The following is a 23385-nucleotide window of genomic DNA, read 5'->3' as shown; positions in this document are numbered from 1 at the left end:
ATTTCTGCTTTGCATCATAGGATCAGCATAAATCAGTAGGAGTGTACCAATGTATCTTGCTTTTTACAGCAAAAAGAAAAAAATGTTCTGAGTTAAATTTCGGAAGTACTTAGATTAAAATACAACTAAAATAAAGTCCCAGTCCTGTGATGGACAAAGTAACCCCAGCTATGATTGACCTCCACAGGTATAAAGGGCAGTCAACATTCAGTCCCCCACAGATTTGGGCCCTGACTTTGGAAGCATTGACTGGATATTGAAATACCTCTTTGTTGAGCAGGGAACAGGGGAAGGTTGAATGGTGTTCCATTGTCTGCAGTACTTACATGAATGACAGAAACTTGTTTGATTAAATGTAGCAAACAGTTATTCACTGATGGCCTTGTTTGTGTTTTATTGTCTACCTTAACGAGGTGAGTTATTTCTGTAAACTGTGATTTAAACAATTCCATTTCTCTGTTACCCAGGGTTTTTAGAACCCAAAGCAGTCATAACATAACCGTTTCACTCCTGGTGGTGTCAGGAATAAATCCGTGGGAACACAGTGCTTCAGGCTGATGAACAATTGATTGCAAGTGAGCGTGCTCTTATCTAAAACTACAATTTATTAGATTTAAGCACACACAGACATAAGCAATAGGTTTAGAACATCCCAAATAATTACCTAGAATTGGAGATGGTATTGAGTAATTAGCAGCAGGGCAGCAATGGCCTGTTGCTTCCCCACCGGGGAATATGGTATCAGGAAGAAGTCTCCCAGGATAGCTTCAGAGAACTGCTCCAAATTACACTCTATTATCCTGTCTTTTTATAACTAACTTTTATAAAACACACAGCTCATAGTGAGCCCTACTGGGTTATCACCTCTCCTAACTTCAGTAAACTACTTATCAAGAAAACATTCCTAACACTCTTAATCATAATAAGCTTCTATATCAAAGGCACCGAAAATCAAGTTCTCCATCCACTTATTTTCTTTCAGTCTCAGGTTGTTGACGCTTTTCTCCCCTCCTCCCATTCTGATTAGCAGAAACTGCAAGCCTGCAGCTAGCATTTGACCTTGCCTCCAGAAACCCTGTTGTCTAAATTAACCTGTCACTAGGTTGTGTCATATTTTATTAATTCATGGTGGCTGAATGCACACAATATGGTTGCAATTAGCTTGATCAAATTCTGGGATAACAAACTCCTCTATTCTGGGGCAACATTTTCAAAGAGAAACCAGTATTTTCAGTTGCCAGAAACATTATAAAAATTTAATTCTTTATATTAATCAGTTTTTTGTATATTTTTCTTCAGAAATTAAACCAGTAGGATTTGCTAATTCTGTGCAGTCTGGTTTACTTTGAGGAAACCCCCCCACCACATACACAATATTGGTACTATTAACCAGATCATCCTCAACATCTTGTACTTAAAGGTTTTTTGCACCAGAGAACAGCCACTCAAGAGGTGAAAGCAGCCTTGTGTGATGGATGGGATTTTTGTTAGGTCTCTTCGACATTTTGAGTCTCTTGAACCATGTTTCAGATGTGGTCTAGTGTCTCGAATGAAAGGAATGCTTCTTTTCAACAGCTCAGTTTTTGAGACACACTTTGTGAGACTATTGAGAGGACTTTGTTCAGGTCTGGTATAAACATGGTTTCAATGGCATTAAAATGGTGTAAAACCAGAGTAACACAATCCTGAATCAGGTGCATGGTGTGATACTGCCCAAAACTGTAAGAGAGATAAATCAACATAATTGTGATCCTGTATTTCTCATGTCTCTACTGAATGAGGAGATTCCAATATATGTCTTAGGCCAGAAAATGTAGAAGAGTTCTTACTATAGACCTGATCTGACATTATGGCTTATTTGCCAACTATTAAAAAGAAGGCTGTACTTTCCATATTGACCACCTTTAATCACTACATTCATCATTAAAAATGAGCATGGACATGCTGTTTCCCCTTAGTTCTATCTAAGGTAGCTCAACTATTTCCTATTCTAATTATAAAAAGATAATATGGTTGTGACCCTGCGAGACCAGGTGCCAGCTCATGTGAAGGTCCCTAGGCCTCCCTGAACACTGACAAATGCATAGCTGGAAACCAGTCTGGCTCACCTGTGTGTTAGTATTGTTAAAATAGGTATTAGATTTATAGAGATATGTTTAACGTTTGGACTTTATGAAACGCTTGTGAATTGCTGCATGCATTAATCTCACTTATAATATCTGTATCCTGTGTTATACAGTAATATTTGTTTGCTCTATAGCTGTAAAAGTGTTTGCTATGAAACTGGAAACCCATACATTGCATTGCCAAGTGGGAAATACTAGTTTAGAAAAAGAGTCTTCTCCTGCCCAACGAAAGAAGGCCTAGAGACATCCCCCACTGCAGAACATCAGTGGACAGAAGACTTTGTTGGTTGTTTTCCCTACACCCCTGAAGGGGGGAACGTGCACAAATGCTTGTCCCATCACAGGCACTCTAAAAACAAGAAAGGATGGTGACCCTGCCCTTAGAAACTTACAATACAAGCAGAAACTAGACACATTAATGATCAATGGAGTGATGAAGGAGCAGGAGGATGAGGACTATGGTGAGAAGAGTGTGGTTGTTGACAGTATTGGTGGCACACATCTTGGGGGTTGGTTTATTAGTAGACTTTCATTACTTCTACTTTCAGGTAGATCTGTGCATTAGCCTAGGTCCCGGGAAGGGAGTGGAGGGTTAGGTTTTGTAGGCCTGGAACTGTGTTTTGAGGTGAGACTTCAAAGAGGAGAGGGTGAAAGTGATGATGGATTAGGAATTTGCTCCCACCTTTCATGCCAACAATTCAAACCTATATGTTATGTAATCTGCAAAACACAAGTGCACTGGAGAACATTTATTTTCTTAAACTCCCATCACGCCTGCTTATTTTTCACATAAATGACTTTTCAAAAGAGCACAAGTTGTATGCAATATGTGATATAGGACTGTCAATTTTGGTTAGCTGGAGCTAGATCTGTCCACTTAACCTGCACCAAGATCGACATTTTCCTTGTCTGACTTTAAGTCTCGATAATATTATTGCTGGTCTCTCACCCTACTGGTGACACTCTGTTAAATCAGAAAGGCAAAGGGAATGATCAGAACTGCAAGATGACCATTACCTTTTCCATCTGTCTTCTTTTTCTCTGTATCTATCTTTCTGAAGCTAATAATATTCCATCTAGATGAAAGTCAGTTACAGTTACCCAAGAAAATGTCACAAAGGGCTGAATCAGTAACAAATTGGTCTTTACCTGTCACAGTCTAGCTGGTCATTATTCTGATGCAAAGGTTCCTGCACTATTAGGTCAGGAAGAGTAACTCTTAATGGCAGATTACTCAATAAGGTTTCATTTTCTGGTTTCTCGCACAGCATTGTTGCCTGCAGTCAATCCTTTGGTCTTAACAATCAGCAGGCTAGTTCTAATAATGCAGACAATTCAGACATATAGTTACAATACTCTTCACGCCAGTTCAGAACCTGTAGATTTCTGACAATTCAAAATGCACCCTTCTCACTTACAGCAGACTTACAAAGCAGCTACAACACACAAGGAGTCTATCTTCCCCTGGAACCTTTGTTGGACAAGGATGTTGGGAGATAGCTTGGACCTTGTGTAACAAAGCAAAGCTGTATCATATATTTATACACCACAAATGTCAGCATCTAAAACAAAATGTCTACCTGCAGAGCTGATGGAGTAGCTCTAGTCTCTGTAAATAAGAGACAAGCATCTGTTGGTTGTTGAGGCCACCATTAGGAGACATGATCACATAGACTGTCAGTGTATTACATACCCCTCTTTTTAGACAAGCACATCTAAGCTCCATGTGAGGAATTCAGATCATATCTGGGGTGCCATTTTGTAACAAAACATGGCTGCTTACATCCGGACACCATGGCTATTATCAGGAATTGAATTCATGACCTTCAATACCGAAAGCACAAACCCTTATTATATGAGCTAAAAGAATAGCTTCTTTATCTGTGAGAAAGTAGCAGACTTTTATAGTCACTGTGCTTAGCTGTTGGAGGAAGATATGTTTACACACTAAGCCAATGTATTATTACACTTTCACTTCCTCCTCTGATTAAAGTGCTCTTATTCTCTCAGTAAATCTGATCCAATGCTTACTGAAGTCAATGTGAGTCTTTCCATTGACTTTAATGGGTTTTGGATCATGCTCTATATGCATGTTTTGCTAATGAGAACTGTGCATGTATATGGAGAGGAGATCCTTAAGTACACATATCCTGTGTACCAGCTAGTTTTTGAGACCTCTAAAACTGGTAACGGGGTGGGGGTAGATACACCATTTTGTGGGATCAACTTGAATGTATTCTGTGGCAGGTTAATTGGGGATGGAGAGACTGAGGTGATTGGTGGAGTGAAGGAGGGAGATCGGTGTTCCTAAGAACAATCTCAAAGAAAGGAGCCAAAATCCTAAAGTCATCCCTGCTTCTATGTAGGTTATTCCTTCTGCTGTGCTTTTGATAGCTTTGCTGCCATATTTCTGGTGAACACTTTGTATTGCAGCACTTTCTCTTGTAATAATCAGCACTTATTTGTTTTAGGTTTGTCTTTGGCTCTTTACTTTTCTATGTTTCCTCAGGGGCTGTCTTCTCCTTTGCCCTAGTTATTTCCTAAGCTGTTTCAGTCAGTGATCTTGTTATAGTAATGGAGAAAACATACAGCATAATAAGTACATGGGAAATTTAGCCACACCCTGTCTTGATTTTGACTGCTCAACATGCAGGCAGGCCTAGGAGCTGGAATAGCAGCCATGATGCATTATACCCCCTTCCAGGCAGGATTTTAGGTCAGTGGATTTGCACAGTCATGGATCCCATGGTCCTCCTGTACCTGGCAGCTCCCATCCATCTCTTGCCCTGGCCTTTTAGAATCCAGTGCTGAGCACCTCTCTGCACAGCTACCACACATGATCGACAGCATTGCACCTGCCACACCAAGCTGAATTTCAACATGAATGGCTTAAATAAATACAGTAGATAATGTAAAAAGAAAAGGAGTACTTGTGGCACCTTAGAGACTAACCAATTTATTTGAGCATGAGCTTTCGTGAGCTACAGCTGCTGTCAAGTTAGTTAATCGGCCCAATAAAAGCGAAGACAATGGAAAGATTCCCTTGGACTTCAAGGATCAGGGCCTGTGAGAACAGGCAAATATTACTGATAACACACCCACCACTCAGATATTGGACAGAGCAAAACACGCTTTGTATTCTGAGGCCTGGTTTAATTACCTCATGCCCAGGGCTGGTGGCCACATGCTTGAATGAACAAGGCTGCAGCCTTTTGAGGTTAATTTTATAGTGCAAGGGAATCTCTCTGGGAAGCCCATCCTAATTGCTTGCCTCCCTGTGGCTAATTCTCCATTAACAACTAAATTAAACTCTACATTAAATAAACATGCGCCTATGCTGCGGATTACCCCAAATCCAGCCATTGACATAGCTGTACCATTGCAAACTCCTAGTGCAACCAGTGGAAATGACCCCTGCTGGAAATTGTGATTTATAGCATTTGATCCTAGCTGTAGGGCTTTCTATTAGAGCAGCTACAGCAGTAGATAGATTAAATCAGGACAACTCTCCAGTATAAACAAGGTCTAAATCAGTAAACGTGCTCAGTAGACTCTTTATTTCAACAAACCACTATTTACAGAGGTGGCTATTAACATATGGCAGAGGCACAAGAGGCAGTAAAACATACCAGGAAGCTACGTATCTCCCATAGACAGAGCAGTACACCATGAACAGCTCTGTCTTCCATAAGGCTGGGAGCAAATTCTATTTTAAGGTAAATACACAACAATACTGACACCCCTAAGCTCCATGATAGTTTGTTGTTCTCCATAGGAGAATCATCAGGCCGCTATTCCAATGTCAGCTCAGTACATAAGGGGAAACTATCATAAATCAGGTATTTTCCTTTACAGAAGAACAAGTCTCCTAATATCAATGACATGGTGTGGGCAAGTTTCAGCTTTTCAAGATGATCCAGAGCCCTTTAAAGTTAGTGGAAAGCCACCCACTGACTTCAGGGAGCCTTGGAATCAGGCCCCAAATAGCTTGTTTCCGGCTCCACCCGAATGCCTGACACCAGTATGAATTACAGCAAATGAGCAATCCCCAGGCACCCTATTGGGGTTTAAAACTCAGATTGTAATTAATTTAATTGGGAAATCCTGCAAGAGACAAAAGACTACAACAGTCAGGGCCGGGCCGTGGGCAGCCTGTGTGCATCGGTCAGCTGCTAAGTCAGTGTCAGGTGATGAGTAGTGTAGTCAGGAGCGAGCTGGGTCAGAATGCCAGGAAGTCAGAGTCAGGCATCAAGTTGCAGGCAGGTGGTGAATAGCAGAGTCAGAATCCATCCGGGTCAGAATATGAGGAAGTCAGGGTCAGGCGACAGGCTATGGACAGCAAGCAAATAGAAAAGTCAAGGACAAACCAGGGTCAGAAGCCAGAGTCCAGGATCTCCACCAAGCAGGGTCTGGAGCAGAAGCTGTCAGGCAGTCTTCATTGTTGCTCAGGTAGCTCCCTACGATGGCTTCCTGGTTTAAATACTAGCGTCAGCCAGCCAATCAATGGGTTGTGAGGGGCCACCACTCAGACCTGCTGGCCAATACTTCCTGCAGAGCCTAGCTTCACAGAGTCCTCCAGTGGAAACCCAGCCTACGCTTCCGGGGGTGATGCTGTTGTGTCTGTGGCCCAGAACCTCACAGGGTCTTACAATATCACTCCTCGTGCAGGAAGAGCTCATGTGTGGGCCAGGAATACTGCAATCTTCAACACATGCAACTTCCTCCAAATTGTCCCATTGGATGCAGTTGGAGAGTCCTCCCCAAACCCCACACACAGAATGGGAAAGTAGTGGCCTACCTAACTTGTTATTTTCCCATAGATCTCACAAGTCACATGTATCACGGGCCATCTGCAGAGAGCTGGGGTATTTCTACAGCAGACTAGTACCCATGTACGACTCCATGATCCCTTCTTCTACACCCATGATAGCAAGGGTCCGTCAGAAGACACGCTTCTGTGGCCGCAGTGGTAGCTGCTGCCCCAAAGTTACCTCCTTCTCTGAGGAATACTTGTGTGCCAGTGGGGAGTCAGTGTTGGATATTGTGGTCAGCATTGTCTTTCACTTCAAGTTCCCTGCAGGGTTGGAAAGGGAATTTATTGTGATTATTTATTTGTATTACAGTACATGTCCAGGAGCCCCAGTCATGGGCCAAGATACCATTGTGCTTTACAAACTGAACAAAAGGCTGTTCCTGCCCCAAAGAGCTTATACTCTAAATAGCTAGGACAGATACAGATTAAAGAGAAGGTAGATTCCATGATATTTTTTGTGGGATTTAGTTAGGAGGAGATCAGCTAAAATGGAAAGAAAGGGAAGGGAAGGGGGGCAAGGGAGGAGAGGGTAGGAGGGGCAAATATGGAATGAAGCTGAAGTGAAGGGACTGTGAATGAAAGGGAGGGGAGAGTTGGAACAAGCAGCCAGTCAACGCAGGCAGAGAAAGTCCAGTCCCCTGGCACTGCTTCCTCCTGACTCATCACAGTGACCAAAATGTTCCCATCAAAACTTTGGGCCCAATGCTGCAGCCTTTACTCATGTAAGTGATCCCATTGGGCACTTTGTTGTCTCAGTGGGAACTACTCATGGAAGCAAGGGCTACAAGATTAGGTCCTTCTCCAAAATATCTCCAGTGTGCGCAATTTTAACGTTAGCATCCTGCTTGCCGAATGGTTCAGCCTAACTGTGACCCACACAATACTGGGAGACATATGTTGTGGTTGTATGAATGTCCAGCAGTGAAATGCTCCACTCTACAGAGAGCCACTCAAACAGATGCTTCTGTTTTGTTTGAATTTGACTAACCAAACATACTACGCTGTGCGTCACCCCCTAAATAACCGTTGCAGATCGGAAATGAAGACAAAAGAAAGGAAATGTAAATGGCATATATGGAGTACATCATAATTATCACATTAACTACATTTTGGTATATTAAAGACTATGGACCTGATCAGGGAACATACTAAAAGCTTGTGACTGAGGGTTTGTCTACAGTACCCACTGGATCGATGGGCAGCGATCGATCCAGCAGAGGTTGATTTATCACATCTAGTCTAGACGCTATAAATCGACCGCCAAACGCTCTCCCGTCAACTCCGGTACCCCATCAGAGCGAGAGGCACAGGTGGAGTCGATGGGGGAGTGTCAGCTGTCGACTTACCACAGTGAAGACACCACGGTAAGTAGATCTAAGTATGTCGACTTCAGCTACATTATTCACGTAGCCGAAGTTGCGTAACTTAGATCGATTCTTCTCTCCCCGCAGTGTAGACCAAGGCTGATTGACTGACCCGAAGAAAAAAAGAAAAAGAGTGAGATCTTGGGGCAGAGACCATCCTGATCCCGTGTGTGTAGTGCTACTAACAACGGAGCCTTAGTTCCTGAGTTATAATTTATCTATCACCCTCCTCAGTGTAGTATCTGTTGTCTAATCAATGAGAGCAGGGGCTGCTCAGCACCTGGCAACAGTGGGCCCCTTCTCTATGTGCCATTCTGATGGAATCCATTATAGAACCTGTTAATTAGATGAACGTACTGTAATTTATAATGAGTTGAATTTAACTGCTTTTATTTTATTAAAAAGGCTACCTCAGTAATTTTTAACTACCATGTGCAGAATTAGTTTTTATCTGCTTTGAGAATTATGTATCTAAGTAAAATTGTATTGGCTAAAATAATTTTATTGCCTGTATCAAGTACAGGTTTGGGTTCTTTTGGCGGGGGGAGGCGGGAGGTTTGATCTTGCAAAGATATTTAGTTTTAGTGGATTGTTTAATATTGTCTAAATGCTGCACTTAGTCTCTCTCAGCAAATATATGGCATAGTTAGGGCCAAATGATGTCACTTTTGAGGAGCCACCTTGTGTATTATTAGTTGAATAAGAGGAAAATGCTACCTATATCCCAGCAGCATAGATGAATGGGGCAGGCTCACAATTTGAACCACAGAAATCTTCAATAGTGGATCAGGTTGTTTTGGTTGGGTTTGAGCAGTCTCTTTGTAAGTGATCTGAGATTCACCACTCTCTAGCTCCAGACGTGGAATAAGCTGTAAGATTGTTCAGAGGGTTTGCTACTTTGCTGATGTAGCTATGTATATAAAATGTGATGTCGTGTTTTTGTGTGTTGTGCTTTTAAACATAGATGAGTTTCCTGTGCAGATACAGGGGGCAGCTGTGAGATAGCTTCCATTTTGTATTTCAGTTCACATGCAGAATGTTGCTGAGTGAGTCACTGTTCTCTCCGTTTCTTCGTTTGTCTTGGAGACCTTACATTTGTTCCTTCTTTCTTTGCTCTTTTCCTTTCTCTGAAAATAAAAGTAACCTGGGATGGAAAAACACAATATTTGTTCTTTGTGTTTAGGAAAATAGAATATATTTTATTGGTTTTCAGCCAATAAACTAACCTAGCACTGCATAATACAGCAATACATAATGCCAATATAGGCAGAAAACTAAAACCAATAATGCAATGGTTCAATAGGGATAATGTAGTGAAAAAAAGGACAATTTTGCAGACTCATTCTTGCTTTAGTATCTATAATCAGACATTACAGATTGCCACTAGTTCCTCTTTACAGCGCCACAGAGATCTGACAAAGCTAGACCATTTGATCTGAGGAAAATGAGAGCAGATTATGTAATAAAAGCAATTGACGCATGTGCATTGACGAAGAAAGCTGCAGTTTCCAAAACTTACCAAAGGATTAAAAGGTCAGATCCAGATTCCATTGCTTACAGATTCCCTTGTGCAGGGCTTGTTTCTAGAACGTTCTGAGCACTTTCTGCCAGGTGTTGAGGCCCTAAAATACCACTCAACCCCCACTGAGTTTGGAGCCCTCAGCACCTCCCAGGATCAAGTCCGTAGCTCCTCAACATATAGCTAGGTATCCCGAGTTGCCTTCCAGATATAGGTGTGTCATTTGCCTCAGTCACGTGATGAGAACATCACACATTATGGCCACAATTTAAAGCGTTTTTATGGTTTTCATTTTTCAGTGCAATAGATTCAACTTTCAGCACCTGGAAAAAAATAAATACCAAGTGCTATAAAATGCATCTAACAAAAACGCAAAACCTACAAGCCTCCCTACACCTGCATTTAAAAATCCCCCAAACTCTAACTTGAGCTAAGCCATATGCTGAAATTGTATTTGTACATGTGTATTTGCTATTTTACAGTTCACGGGGGAAGCATGTTAAAGCATGATGAAATAATGAACTTTCATAATCTAAATGTCAAATATGACATTATAGACCACATTAGAGCCACGTTAATCATTTTCAAATAGACTGCCCATGAAGCCAAAGGGGACAGAATAATACTCTGATGTTCAGCAAATCATTTATTTTCTCTATGCCTGTGTCCCCTCCCACTCTTTGTCTTTTCTAGTTATAGTGCAAGGTCTTGTAGAAGAAACTCTCTCTTTCTATGAGTCTGTATTGCACTTAACACTATCGAGCCCTGTGGTGAGGTTTACAAACACCACACCAGTAAGGAAGGGGTTAAGCAATTGCTCTGGGCCCAGGGACCCTCACCCCACCACACCTGCAAAGCATGCATAGCTTGGAGGAGGACCTCAACAAGAGAGCAGGCTAGGTTCCTTTAGGCAAACAGTGGAAGGGAGCCAACATGTGCTCTGAGCTCTTGGGAAGGAGCCCCACAGGAGCGCTTGTTGCCTGAGGCCTGGCAATACTGACCTAACCAAGCCTACACTGGAGGGACTCGTGATTGTCCTTGAAGGTCAGAAACGTGGCTTAGTGCTCAATTCTTTAATCTACCCTCTGGGGAAAAAATGGAGTCTGTAGGAAGTGATCCTGGGGGCAGCTGCATATCATCCCAAGGTGCAGGACTTAGGGGCCCATCCCTGGTCCCTAGACTAGCTCCCAGTGGAGAGAGTCGGCTTGGGCTTCCTTCAAGTCTCTAAAGAGGGGGAAGAGATAGGAGCCTATCCCTTGGTGAGAAACCTAGTTGGGAAAGGCCTGAATGCACAAGGGTGCAGAGTCCAAGTCCACAGCAGAAATCTGAAGACTTCCCCATTCACAGAATATCAGGGTTGGAAGGGACCTCAGGAGGTCATCTAGTCCAACCCCCTGCTCAAAGCAGGACCAATCCCCAACTAAATCATCCCAGCCAGGACTTTGTCAAGCCTGACCTTAAAAACTTCTAAGGAAGGAGATTCCACCACCTCCCTAGGTAACGCATTCCAGCGTTTCACCACCCTCCTAGTAAAAAAGTTTTTCCTAATATCCAACCTAAACCTCCCACACTGCAACTTGAGACCATTACTCCTCGTTCTGTCATCTGCTACCACTGAGAACAGTCTAGATCCGTCCTCTTTGGAACCCCCTTTCAGGTAGTTGAAAGCAGCTATCAAATCCCGCCTCATTCTTCTCTTCTGCAGACTAAACAATCCCAGTTCCCTCAGCCTCTCCTCATAACTCATGTGTTCCAGTCCCCTAATCATTTTTGTTGCCCTCCTCCGGACTTTTTCCAATTTTTCCACATCCTTCTTGTAGTGTGGGGCTCAAAACTGGACACAGTACTCCAGATGAGGCCTCGCCAATGTCAAATAGAGGGAAACGATCACGTCCCTCGATCTGCTGGCAATGCCCCTACTTATACATCCCAAAATGCCCTTAGCCTTCTTGGCAACAAGGGCACACTGTTGATTCATATCCAGCTTCTCATCCACTGTAACCCCTAGGTCCTTTTCTGCAGAACTGCTGCCGAGCCATTCGGTCCCTAGTCTGTAGTGGTGCATGGGATCTTCCGTCCTAAGTGCAGGACTCTGCACTTGTCCTTGTTGAACCTCATCAGATTTCTTTTGGCCCAATCCTCTAATTTGTTTAAGGCCCTTTGTATCCTATCCCTACCCCCCAGCGTATCTACCTCTCCTCCCAGGTTAGTGTCATCTGCAAACTTGCTGAGGGTGCAATCCACACCATCCTCCAGATCATTAATGAAGACATTGAACAAAACCAGCTTGACAACCGACCCTTGGGTTACTCCACTTGATACCAGCTGCCAACTAGACATGGAGCCATTGATCACTACCCGTTGAGCCCGACAGTCTAGCCAGCTTTCTATGCACCTTATCATCCATTCATCCAGCCCATACTTCTTGGATTTTCTTTTGTGTACCCTGAAAGAGGTGTACTGGAATGTGGGACCTAGCTCAAGGGTGAGTCATGGAAGGGTCAGATCAATGCAGGATCACAGTGGCTCTCAACAGGGTAACAGGAAAGAAGAAGACCTGCCCTGCCCTGCGTGACCATTGGGTAGCACCTGTGGTGAGTGATCCTCTTCACAAGCCCTGATATCAGCTGGAGTCTTTAGGGCAGGGGTGGGAAACTTTTTGGCCTGAGGGCCACATCTGGGTGGGGAAATTGTATGCAGGGCCATGAATGTAGGGCTGGTGCAGGGGATTGGGGTGCAGGAGGGAGTGCGGGGTGTGGGAGGGATGCGGTGTACAGGAAGGGGCTCAGGGCAAGGCGTTGAGGTGTAGGAGGGGTGCAGGAGGGGACTCAGGGCAGGGAGATGGGGTGCAGGAGGGGTGCAGGGTGCAGGAGGGGGCTCAGGGCAGGGGGTTGGGGGCTCAGGGCAGGGGTTATGGAGTGTGGGAGGGTGCTCAGAGCAGGGGGTCAGGGTGCAGGAGGGGTGCAGCAAGGGGATCAAGGCAGGGAGTTAGGGGGCTCAGGGCAAGGGGTTGGGGTGCAGAATGTAGGAGGGGTTCGGGCTGTGGGCTCCAGCCCAGCACCGCTTACCTCGAGTGGCTCCTGGATGGCAGTAGCACACAGCGGGGCTAAGGCAGGCTCCCTGCCTGCCTTGGCCCCACGCCACTTGAAGTGGCCAGCATGTCCAGCAGTGGCTCCTGGGGGTAGGGTGGAGCAAGCCAATGGGAACTGTAGGGGGCAATGCCTGCAGCTGAGCACAGAGCCCTCTGCCCTCCCTCCCCTCCCCCCTGCCAGGGGCTGCAGGGATGTGGTGCTGGCTGCTTCCGGGAGCGGTGTGGAGACTTTACATAGAGACTGTCCGGTTTGGCCAATGTACATGGCAGAGGGGCATTGCTGGACAGTCTCTAGGTAAAAGAATAAATGGACACAAATGAGACGTCAAGAATTATAACATTCAAAAACCAGTCAGAGAACACTTCAATCTCACGGGTCACTTGATTACAGACCTAAAAGGTGCAATACTACAACAAAAAAACTTCAAAAACAGACTCCAATGAGAAACTGCTGAATTGGAATTAATTTGCAAACTGGACACCATTAAATTAGGCTTGAATAAAGACTGGAAGTGGATGGGTCATTACACAAACTAAACTATTTCCCCATGATTATTTTCCCCCTACTGTTACTCATACCTCCTTGTCAACTGTTGGAAATTGGCCATTCTGATTATAACTACAAAAGAGTTTTTGTTTTCTCTGGCTGATAATAGCTCACCTTAACTGATTACTCTCCTTACAGTTGGTATGGCAACACCCATTTTTTCATGTTCTCTGGGTATATCTCTTCCTATTGTATTTTCCACTGCATGCATCCAGTGAAGTGGTTTTTAGCCCATGAAAGCTTATGCTCAAATAAATTTGCTAGTCTCTAAGGTGCCACAAGTCCTCCTCGTTCTTTTTGCTGACATAGACACTAACACGGCTACCACTCTGAAACCTGTCAATAATTACAGTGCATAGCGGGCCTGATTCTCCTCTCATGCTGGTACAATCCCATTAATTTACTCCTGATTTACACCAGCATGAAAACAGAAGTCAGGCTTGCTGTGTTGTCATTCCACCTTTCAGCATAGATCATCTCCAGGATTTCAGTGCCTCTCCTTTTCATTGTGGCACTAAAAACGAATCTTAAAACCCTAGCCGTGCTCTGTCGCATATGGACTGTAAACATAACATGCCCTTTGCAAGAAACAATTGGGTTTAAAAGGAGTGATCATCGCTGCGATAGCTCATTGACCTTGCCAGTTCTGAATCTGTATTCTCCTTCCCCTTCTCTCCAGCTCATTCCCCCACACAAGCTTAACAAGCTGAGCAATTCTTTGATTTCAAAATCTCTCTTGTTCAAAATGCAGTTTAACAAACTGTGAAATACTCAGTGCTACAGAAACAATATTAACAGGAGATGATGATTAGAGCTACCATAGCCCAACTGTTAATTGGATTGTTACAAATGAAACCCATGGACCATTAAAAGGACATCAAACATGGTGGCTTGTATTATGGAGCAAGCTTTGGCAAAGATAAAATGTTCATTAAGGCCATATGATGACTGTAAGTATTGGTTGTTAAAACCAAATTTCTCTCTAATGGGATGTTATCAGAGGCCTGGCTAATTTCTCTTTTCAACTTCCTGTGATGCTTTAACGAGCTTTCCTTCTTTGTATTTTCTTTTGGTTTCTCATTGTCAGTGATCTGCATTCTGCCCCAGACAGCCTCATGACAGTCCTTCTCTTTGCCTGTTTGTGGAGCCATTTCTTAACTAACTCAGTGACATATACAAGGAGGGACATCAGTCTTTTTTAGCTTAGTGTGAATGCTCCACTAGATATGATAGCCCCCTACTATTCCTTATTATCCCCTTTCTGTTCCACTACATTGTTCCTGAACTTCCTACAGAGACATCCTTTTTGTCAGCACGGGTACAGTCCCAGAGCCTGGAAATTCCTACTATCCTGCTCCTTCTCTAGCCTGCCCCAATGTAGATCAGGAGAAACTCCAGTCACCAATAGAATTACACCGGTGTAAAACCAGTATAAGCACGATCGAAATCAGGCCCCTTGTAAAAAGCCTTCCATGTAGGACAAGAGGGATTTGGAATGCTCTGCGGTTGTTGTTTCTGGGGAAATATTATAGTTTCTTTCTCAGAAGCTCTGAACTAATTTTGGGCAGTGCATTGTTACGTTATTATCTCAGGCCACGTCTACACTACTGGCAAAAATGGCACTGCTGCGATCGATACAGCAGTGTCAATTTAGTGGATCTGGTGAAGACACGCTAAGTCAATGGGAGAGCCCTTTCTGTTGACATCTGTGTTCCTAGAGATGGAAGCTGTGTTGACAGGAGAGTGTCTTCCGTCGACATAGCGCACTGTAGACATTGCTGTAAGTCGGCCTAAATTATGTCGACTTTAGTTACATAATTTACGTAACTGAACTAGCTAACTTAGATTGACTTCCAGAGTTAGTGTAGACCAGCCCACAGTAACAACATGAACTCAGCATTTATGCTTGGAATTAAGCAGCTAGTCATAGTGTTTAGGAAAGGATTGATGCCAGCTGTGATGTCATCTTAAAGGTGCGTGTGTGGTGGGGAAAGGGGGGAAATTTAGATGAGGGATGTCCTGCTGGGGTAGGAGTGTCCTGAATAGTTAAGGGCTGCTGGGGTTACTTCCAACGTTCATTTAACTTGACATATCCATCTTAACTAGCGTACAGTGTGTTTTAATATGTGCACAATGGGGCATAAAGTCACTGGAGCACACAGGCCTCCCTGTGTGGAGTAAGCTGTAGGATTGGTGCCCTATACCAATTGTGATAGGACAGGCCCTTTAGAAATGCTGATGTGTTTGGCAGGTAGGTAGGCAGATAGATCAACTGATACCTGTCTATTGAGGTGGGCAGACAGTTTCACAAGATGCCCTTTCTCTTGAACAATAAATGATGATGTGTTTATACGAGTGCTTTATTGTACAGCAATTGTAAATATATAAGTATGGGGATTTGGGGGTTAATATTTCAGTCAGGCACATCATTGGCTGTAAAGACAACACCATTGCCACATAGACCCTGATACAGCAACTGATTTTGGGTGAGCAAACCCTTTCACCCATGTGGAGCCCCACTGAAATTAAACGGGTTCCCAGGGAGGTCTGGGAATCTGCCCCCCAGAGCCAGTTGTGGGGGTAGGGCCTGAGATACTATGATGCCGGCTGCTCAAAAGAAACTTTAGCTAGATAGATAAATACTTAAATTAAGTATTTGAATGTTATGATTATGTGACACTCCTTTGTTGTTGGAAAACTGATAACATATATATGCTAAACACCATCTCCCTAAACATTCATGCTTGAATCCAGAGTAATTGAAATAAGATATTTCTCATTCATGCTTACAGTACTCCTTGGTTGGTTGAGAAATGACTTTTCACAGGAGTAATCAATCTCTTTTCTGCTTCAATCTTTGTAACTCCAAAATCTAATATTTATAATTACTTCCAATTAGCTCTCATAATAGGTCATCTTAACCCTGAAGAGTTATTGATGTCACTCATGCTTGTTTGATGCTTATTAGGCAAATAATATCCTGCAAAATCTTTTGAGCTAAATTAATTGTCCCATCTATTATTGATCTGTTTGGTTCATGCCAATGATTTACCTTTATTGCTGATTGACTAATGGTATTTTCAAATAGAGTTGATAGACAAACCCTTTGTCAGTCCAAAAGGTCAACAACAAAAAATTGACCACCAAAATCTTTTCCATTGCTAAAGGGTTTCTATTGCTATGAATAAATAAGCTTGGCACAATGAATAAAAAGCCATGGTAACTTAAGTTGGGAAGCATGTTTTGCAACAGTCAAAACTAACTCTTGAGAATTACAAAGCTCCTTGGTTTCTTTTGTTCAAGAAAAAAATGTTTCCTACAGATAAAACCCATAGTCCTGAAACACTCTTACAGATTACACACCTCAACACACTCAAGAGATAAGGAATCAGTGTCCTAATATCAATCTTTCTATTGTAAATAAAAACAGCCTCCTGGAATTGTTACATTCATAATACCGCTTATGGTCAATGAGTGATGGTCCAAGGGTTAGTAAAGGCGGTGACGTTTTTTCACTTGTGTGTGGAATTAGTTGATGGTCTCAGTCCAGTCACTAATTGCATCGAGATCACAATTGGCTGTAAATGATGGTATTGCTGGCAGTCTCAGCAGAAAGACCAAGCACTGAAGGTGAAGGAGATTTAAATACCTTCTTGCCTCTAGCAAAGGCTTCACCAGGAAAGGATTGTAGCGTAGTGCAGGTAAGCTTGTGTAACCGTATGCCCCTAGATGTGTTGTTACCAGTGAGGAACTGAACCTGGGACCTCTGGATTTTAAAGCATGAGCATCTACTGCCTGAACTAAAAAAAAAGTTTACTTCTGTTAGCTGAGGCTATAGTAAGCTCATGACCACTCTATGTGGCCCAGCCCCACTAGAGGGGTTCAGCCAGCAAGAGACTGAGTAATACATATACTGCCACTGTCATACAGTTCCATGGGTAAGCACAGGACTTCACCCTCTAATGCTGCCAGTTTGCAGTGGTGCAAGTAGAAATCATTTCTTGCCAGTACTGCACTCATGGGAGGGACACAAGAGAGGGTACGTGACCTCCCCACGTGACCCTCCATGTGACTTTTCCCCACCCAGCCTGGGCCCCCCACACTCACCCCCCCAACATCCCCTTTACCTGTCTAAAATTTTAGAACTGCATCTGTCAAACAGATGCAGTTGTAAAATGATGCTTTGGGCCCCTGGTGCCATCTGTACTTCCAGGGGTCATTGAGGATCCAGCAGCATCCCAAATTGAAAACTTCTTAAATGAAAGAAGGAGAGGAAGGACAATCACCCCACTTTCCCTTAACACACTATCAGTGCCTCCCTTATGTCCAAACTCAGCTTCTGCCAGCTTGCCTGTATCTAAGTATTGCTCTCCACCAAGCACTAGGAAAGCAAAGATGCTGCACCATCTGGGTTTGATGGAAAAGAGGCATAGGACTGTGTGTGTCATGTGCATCTTGATAGAACTACAGCCCACATTGTTTTATTATTTTCATCAGCGTGACATACAGGAGGGGCAATCAAAATCAGCCTGGCAGAACATGCATCAGAATTGTCCCTGGACAGATAAGCAATTGATCAAAATCACATTCTCTGATCTCTTGGGGCCAAATCCTGTTCCTATTGAGATCAAAAGGAGTTTTGCTATTGAGTTCAATGGGAACAGGCTTTGAAATTTGGAGAGGAAAGAACAAAACCACTCAAGCAAGGGCTATGTTGCTTATATCACAGGAATCAAAGGTTGCTGACTCATGTGAGAAAGTCATCAGATATCTGATCTTTGTCCATTGCAAGGGAGAAATCAGCAATCAGTGAGGCTAGAACAGTCTCTGTACCATATCCAAGTCATAAGTCCATCTGCAAAGGATCAAGGAAATATGAAGGTTCCAGATTACCTTAAAGTCCTCAGTCCCTTGGTTAGAATGCTCCCATTAGTATATGTTCATAGTCCAGAGGCTGGAGCAGGAAAGAGGCCAGAGTAGGAAAGAGGCAAAATGGAGATGTTTCCAGGCCAGGGCCTTTTAGCTTTTGCCAAGTAAAGGGAAATCTGTTCTAATGAAGTGAGCTGTAGCTCACGAAAGCTCATGCTCAAATAAATTGGTTAGTCTCTAAGGTGCCACAAGGACTCCTTTTCTTTCTGTTCTAACTGTGAAAGATGGTGTTTGGAGTCACATGGGAAAGTTACACATCCATCACCTCCACCCATATTCTAGTTAGAACATTCACAAAAAGTCCATTAAGTGTTGACAGGTGTTTTCCAGGGTCCATTGTGAGCTAAGTGTTCCTTAATGGGCCATTCAACTTGACTTGTCCCTTCATGGGCTAAATACCTTGTGGGCGTTACCACAGGAGCAAACGTAGTAAATATAGCTCAGATACCAAGCTCATAACTCAGATACCAAGATGAATATACATGCATAGAAATAGCAGAATTATAAGTACCAGCCATTTCACCTACATGACTATTCCCAAAACAGATTCTGAAAAAAATCACACCACGTATCTGAGAGCCTATGTACCACCACCATGCCCCACTGAGGTTTTGTTATCTGCTATGTAACAACAGAGATGGAGCCAGTGACATGACTCCATTTAGCTTTAAAGGGCAAGGTAAATTTTTAACTTTCCAGGTGTGACTGCACCTTTAGTCAGTGAGGGCACACTGGCTGACACACATTCAGTGTTCCTTTGCAGTTAACTTTTTAATGTCCAAAAACCTGGTATGTGCTGAGGTGGTTTCAAGCATAACAGTTTTTTAGATTAGCAATTCTGTGAACCTCTGCCTCTTTGAGATTTATTGTTAGTATTATTATTACTGTTATTTTTGCTGGTCAGAATGTGGAAGGTATCCTCTCCGCCCCCTGCTCATGAGGTTATGTATGTGTCTTGGAGCACTCTTCTGAATACCACTTAGAAGGAATTTTTTTTTTTTCAGTAAGCGTGGACTGATTCTTTTTTCTTAGAAGGCAAGTAATTTTTTCAGGTTCACACTGATTAACACAGAAAACAACTGGGGCTGTTAAACTTTCTTCAAATTCCATAGAAAATTAAGTTCAGCTATATTTTCCAGTACAGTGATTAAATGGGTGTTTATATATACAAACATCAACATGCTTAAACCCCCAACACTTTCCCCCCAAATATGTAGTATTTCAGTCTATTTATACAGAATATGGGAGTTGGGTGAGGAGCCATTTCAGCATATGTATGACTTATTAAAAGACAAATTTTAAGTAGAACTGTATCCTAAACTGCATTATGCTATTGTACCCAATGTGGCAAATTGCCAGAATGATTATGATGAGTCCCACGGTTCCTCTTCTGGGGGGCGGGGGGGTGTTTTCAGGGCACAGTTTTCTGCTCCTGAACTAGGGAATCTACTGTCCCACTGGTAACCCAGAGAAGGGTAGTGGAGAGAGAGGGACCCGGGCCCGCTCTCTACTCCGGGTCCCAGCCCGGGGCCCTAAGGATAGTGGTAAACCACTTGAACTAGTGCTTCCTTCCCCTGAGCTACTTCCCTCTCCTGCTCTTCAGCTTGTGGGGCTTCCTGCCTTCTCTCTCTGCACAAGCCAGGTGTCTCTTTACCTAGGATCTTGGTCTTCTAGCCAGCCACAGCACTTTTCCAAACTCTCCTCTACTTCAATTCCTCCAAACTGCTCTTTACTCCAACTCCTTCCCCTGGCTGATTGAAGCAGGGGGGTTTTATCAGGTGACTAGTTTCAGGTGCTCTAATTGGCTTCAGGCGCTTTTAATTAATCTATAGAAACTTTTCTTCCCTCTACAGGGAATAAGGCTTCTCCTCATCCTGGGACTTACATATCTCTCCTATATCACTCTCTGGCTGCCTTCTGGCCATTCTGTATCACACCAAACATTGCATTTCAATGGGAAATTCAACTTCCTTTATAAGAACAGAACAGACTCCTGAAACTCTTACCACAAAAGTGGTTCATAGACATGCAAATAGTCCCATTGTCTTCAATAGGATTGATCAAATGATTAAAGGTTTATAGTATTAGGTTCCAAGTTTGTAAATTGTTCTAGATAAAACTGACAATGCCTGAGCTGTCAGATCAGAAGGAGCGTCATTCAAATAAAGGTGGGCAGATGTGTGATAAGTCTTAGCTCTGTTGCTAGGATGAGGAACATATTTTCAGCAAAGTTCTTGGCAGATTCCTGAGGCAGCTGGTTTAAGGTTGTCAGTGTCCGGCATTATAATCTTCACTTATAGTTCTCTCACCCACAGAGATGAAAAATGAGGCATTTGTCTTCTTTGTTTTGCTGCTCCAGTTCCAGTTAGCAAAATGCATGTTAGACTAGTTTGGCTGCTGTCATAAATATAAAGGGAAGGGTAAACCCCTTTGAAATCCCTCCTGGCCAGGGGAAAGCTCCTCTCACCTGTAAAGGGTTAAGAAGCTAAAGGTAACCTCGCTGGCACCTGACCAAAATGACCAATGAGGAGACAAGATACTTTCAAAAGCTGGGAGGAGGGAGAGAAACAAAGGGTCTGTGTCAGTCTGTATGCTGGGTCTTGGCCAGGGATAGACCAGGAATGGAGTCTTAGAACTTTTAGTAAGTAATCTAGCTACATATGTGTTAGATTATGATTTCTTTAAATGGCTGAGAAAAGAATTGTGCTGAATAGAATAACTATTTCTGTCTGTGTATCTTTTTTGTAACTTAAGGTTTTGCCTAGAGGGGTTCTCTGTTTTTTAATCTAATTACCCTGTAAGATATCTACCATCCTGATTTTACAGGGGGGATTTCTTTATTTCTATTTACTTCTATTTTTATTAAAAGTCTTCTTGTAAGAAAACTGAATGCTTTTTCATTGTTCTCAGATCCAAGGGTTTGGGTCTGTGGTCACCTATGCAAATTGGTGAGGCTTTTTATCCAACATTTCCCAGGAAAGGGGGGGTGCAAGTGTTGGGAGGATTGTTCATTGTTCTTAAGATCCAAGGGTCTGGGTCTGTAGTCACCTAGGCAAATTGGTGAGGCTTTTTACCAAACCTTGTCCAGGAAGTGGGGTGCAGGGTTTTGGGAAGTATTTTGGGGGGAAAGACGCGTCCAAACAGCTCTTCCCCAGTAACCAGTATTAGTTTGGTGGTGGTAGCGGCCAGTCCAAGGACAACGGGGGGGAATATTTTGTACCTTGGGGAAGTTTTTGACCTAAGCTGGTAAAGATAAGCTTAGGAGGTTTTTCATGCAGGTCCCCACATCTGTACCCTAGAGTTCAGAGTGGGGGAGGAACCTTGACATGGTGGCATAGCGGTGGGATTAACCTGAAATCATTTTGAGATCCAGTTGAGATTTTTTGAACTAGAAATACAGATTTTAAAAAGAAATTATTTTTTCCTTTGGAAAGGAAGTCCAGAAAGCAGTTGAAACTGAAAGCAGATTGTTTTTCTCTGCTTTGTGGCCAAGCAGAGACAAAAGGGGATTATCTTATGAATTGCAGGTTTTCTTTGCCTGGAGGCAGGGTACTTAACTCCTGCAGGGAAATTCACAGTCTTCCAACCCAGAGGTTTTTTTTTCTTTTCTTCCGAAAAGTAAATAGGGGGTGTGTGTTCTACCCATTTGCTTTTTCTTTGGGCTGGATAAGCAGGTTTCCAAGTAGTTGGCATTTTTTTGCTTTAATTTGGGCCCAGAGCAGAGACAAGGGAATTGTCTTTTTCTGTAGGCTGACAATCCCTATCAGAGAATAGGTATTCTATTCCAGCACAGCAAAATTTTACAGCCAAGTTTTTTTTGTTTATTTCTAAACCTCGGGTGTAAAGTTAGTTAAAAACAGAGAGGTTAGAATGACCAAATCCTCAGCTCGACTACAGCTGGAATTAGCCAAATTTCAGGCTGAGGAAAAACAAAGGGAACATGAAAGACAGATAGAACTCATGCGGCTGGAGAAGGAGGTACAGGAGGCTGCCCACAAGAGGGAAAAAGAGAGGAAGCATGTGGAGGAGGAGAAGGAAAAAGAGAGGAAGCATGTGGAGGAGGAGAAGGAAAAAGAGAGGAAGCATGTGGAGGAGGTGGAGAGGATAAAGGCCCGGCAGAATATACCAACAAACCCTAGCAATCCTTCTCCAGGTACCACTTCCCATCCCAGAAAGTTCCCCACCTACAAGGCAGGTGATGATACTGAGGCCTTCTTAGAAAACTTCGAAAGGGCCTGCCTTGGGTACAACATCTCTACTGACCAATACATGGTAGAGCTGAGGCCGCAGCTCAGTGGACCCTTAGCTGAGGTGGCAGCTGAAATGCCTAAAGAACACATGAACAAGTATGAACTGTTTAAATCCAAGGCGAGAGTCAGAATGGGGATAACCCCCGAGCAGTCTCGTCAGAGGTTCAGAGCCCTAAGGTGGAAACCAGACATGTCATTTACCCGACATGCCTACCACATTGTGAAACATTGGGATGCCTGGATATCAGGAGCAAGTGTTGAATCTCCAGTAAATTTGCCCTTCCTAATGCAAATGGAACAATTCTTAGAGGGTGTTCCTGAGGAAATAGAAAGCTACATCCTAGATGGGAAACCCAAAACTGTAATCGAGGCAGGAGAGATTGGAGCCAGATGGGTGGAGGTGGCAGAGAAGAAGAAAACTGGTCGCAGTTGGAGCGGAGACCAGAAGGGACCACCCCAGACCACACCCTATTACCGGGGGCCGCCCAAGGCCCCACCTACCTCCCAAAGAACCCTCCAGACCCCTTATCGTCCCGCCACCCCGTTCTCCAGCAACCCTCCTCGCCCCAGTGACCCGTCAGCTGGACGATGTTTTAAATGTAACGAGCTGGGGCATGTAAAGGCCAACTGCCCCAAGAACCCCAACAGATTACAGTTCATTGCACCGGAATCACACCAGAGGTCCACAGGCCCAGATACCTCCCAGATACCCTTGGAGCGGAGGGAAACTGTGAGTGTGGGCCGGA

The sequence above is a fragment of the Eretmochelys imbricata genome, chromosome 2 (genome assembly GCF_965152235.1).
Source record: "Eretmochelys imbricata isolate rEreImb1 chromosome 2, rEreImb1.hap1, whole genome shotgun sequence".
NCBI lineage: Eukaryota > Metazoa > Chordata > Testudines > Cheloniidae > Eretmochelys > Eretmochelys imbricata.
Note: the sequence above shows the minus strand (reverse complement) of the source record.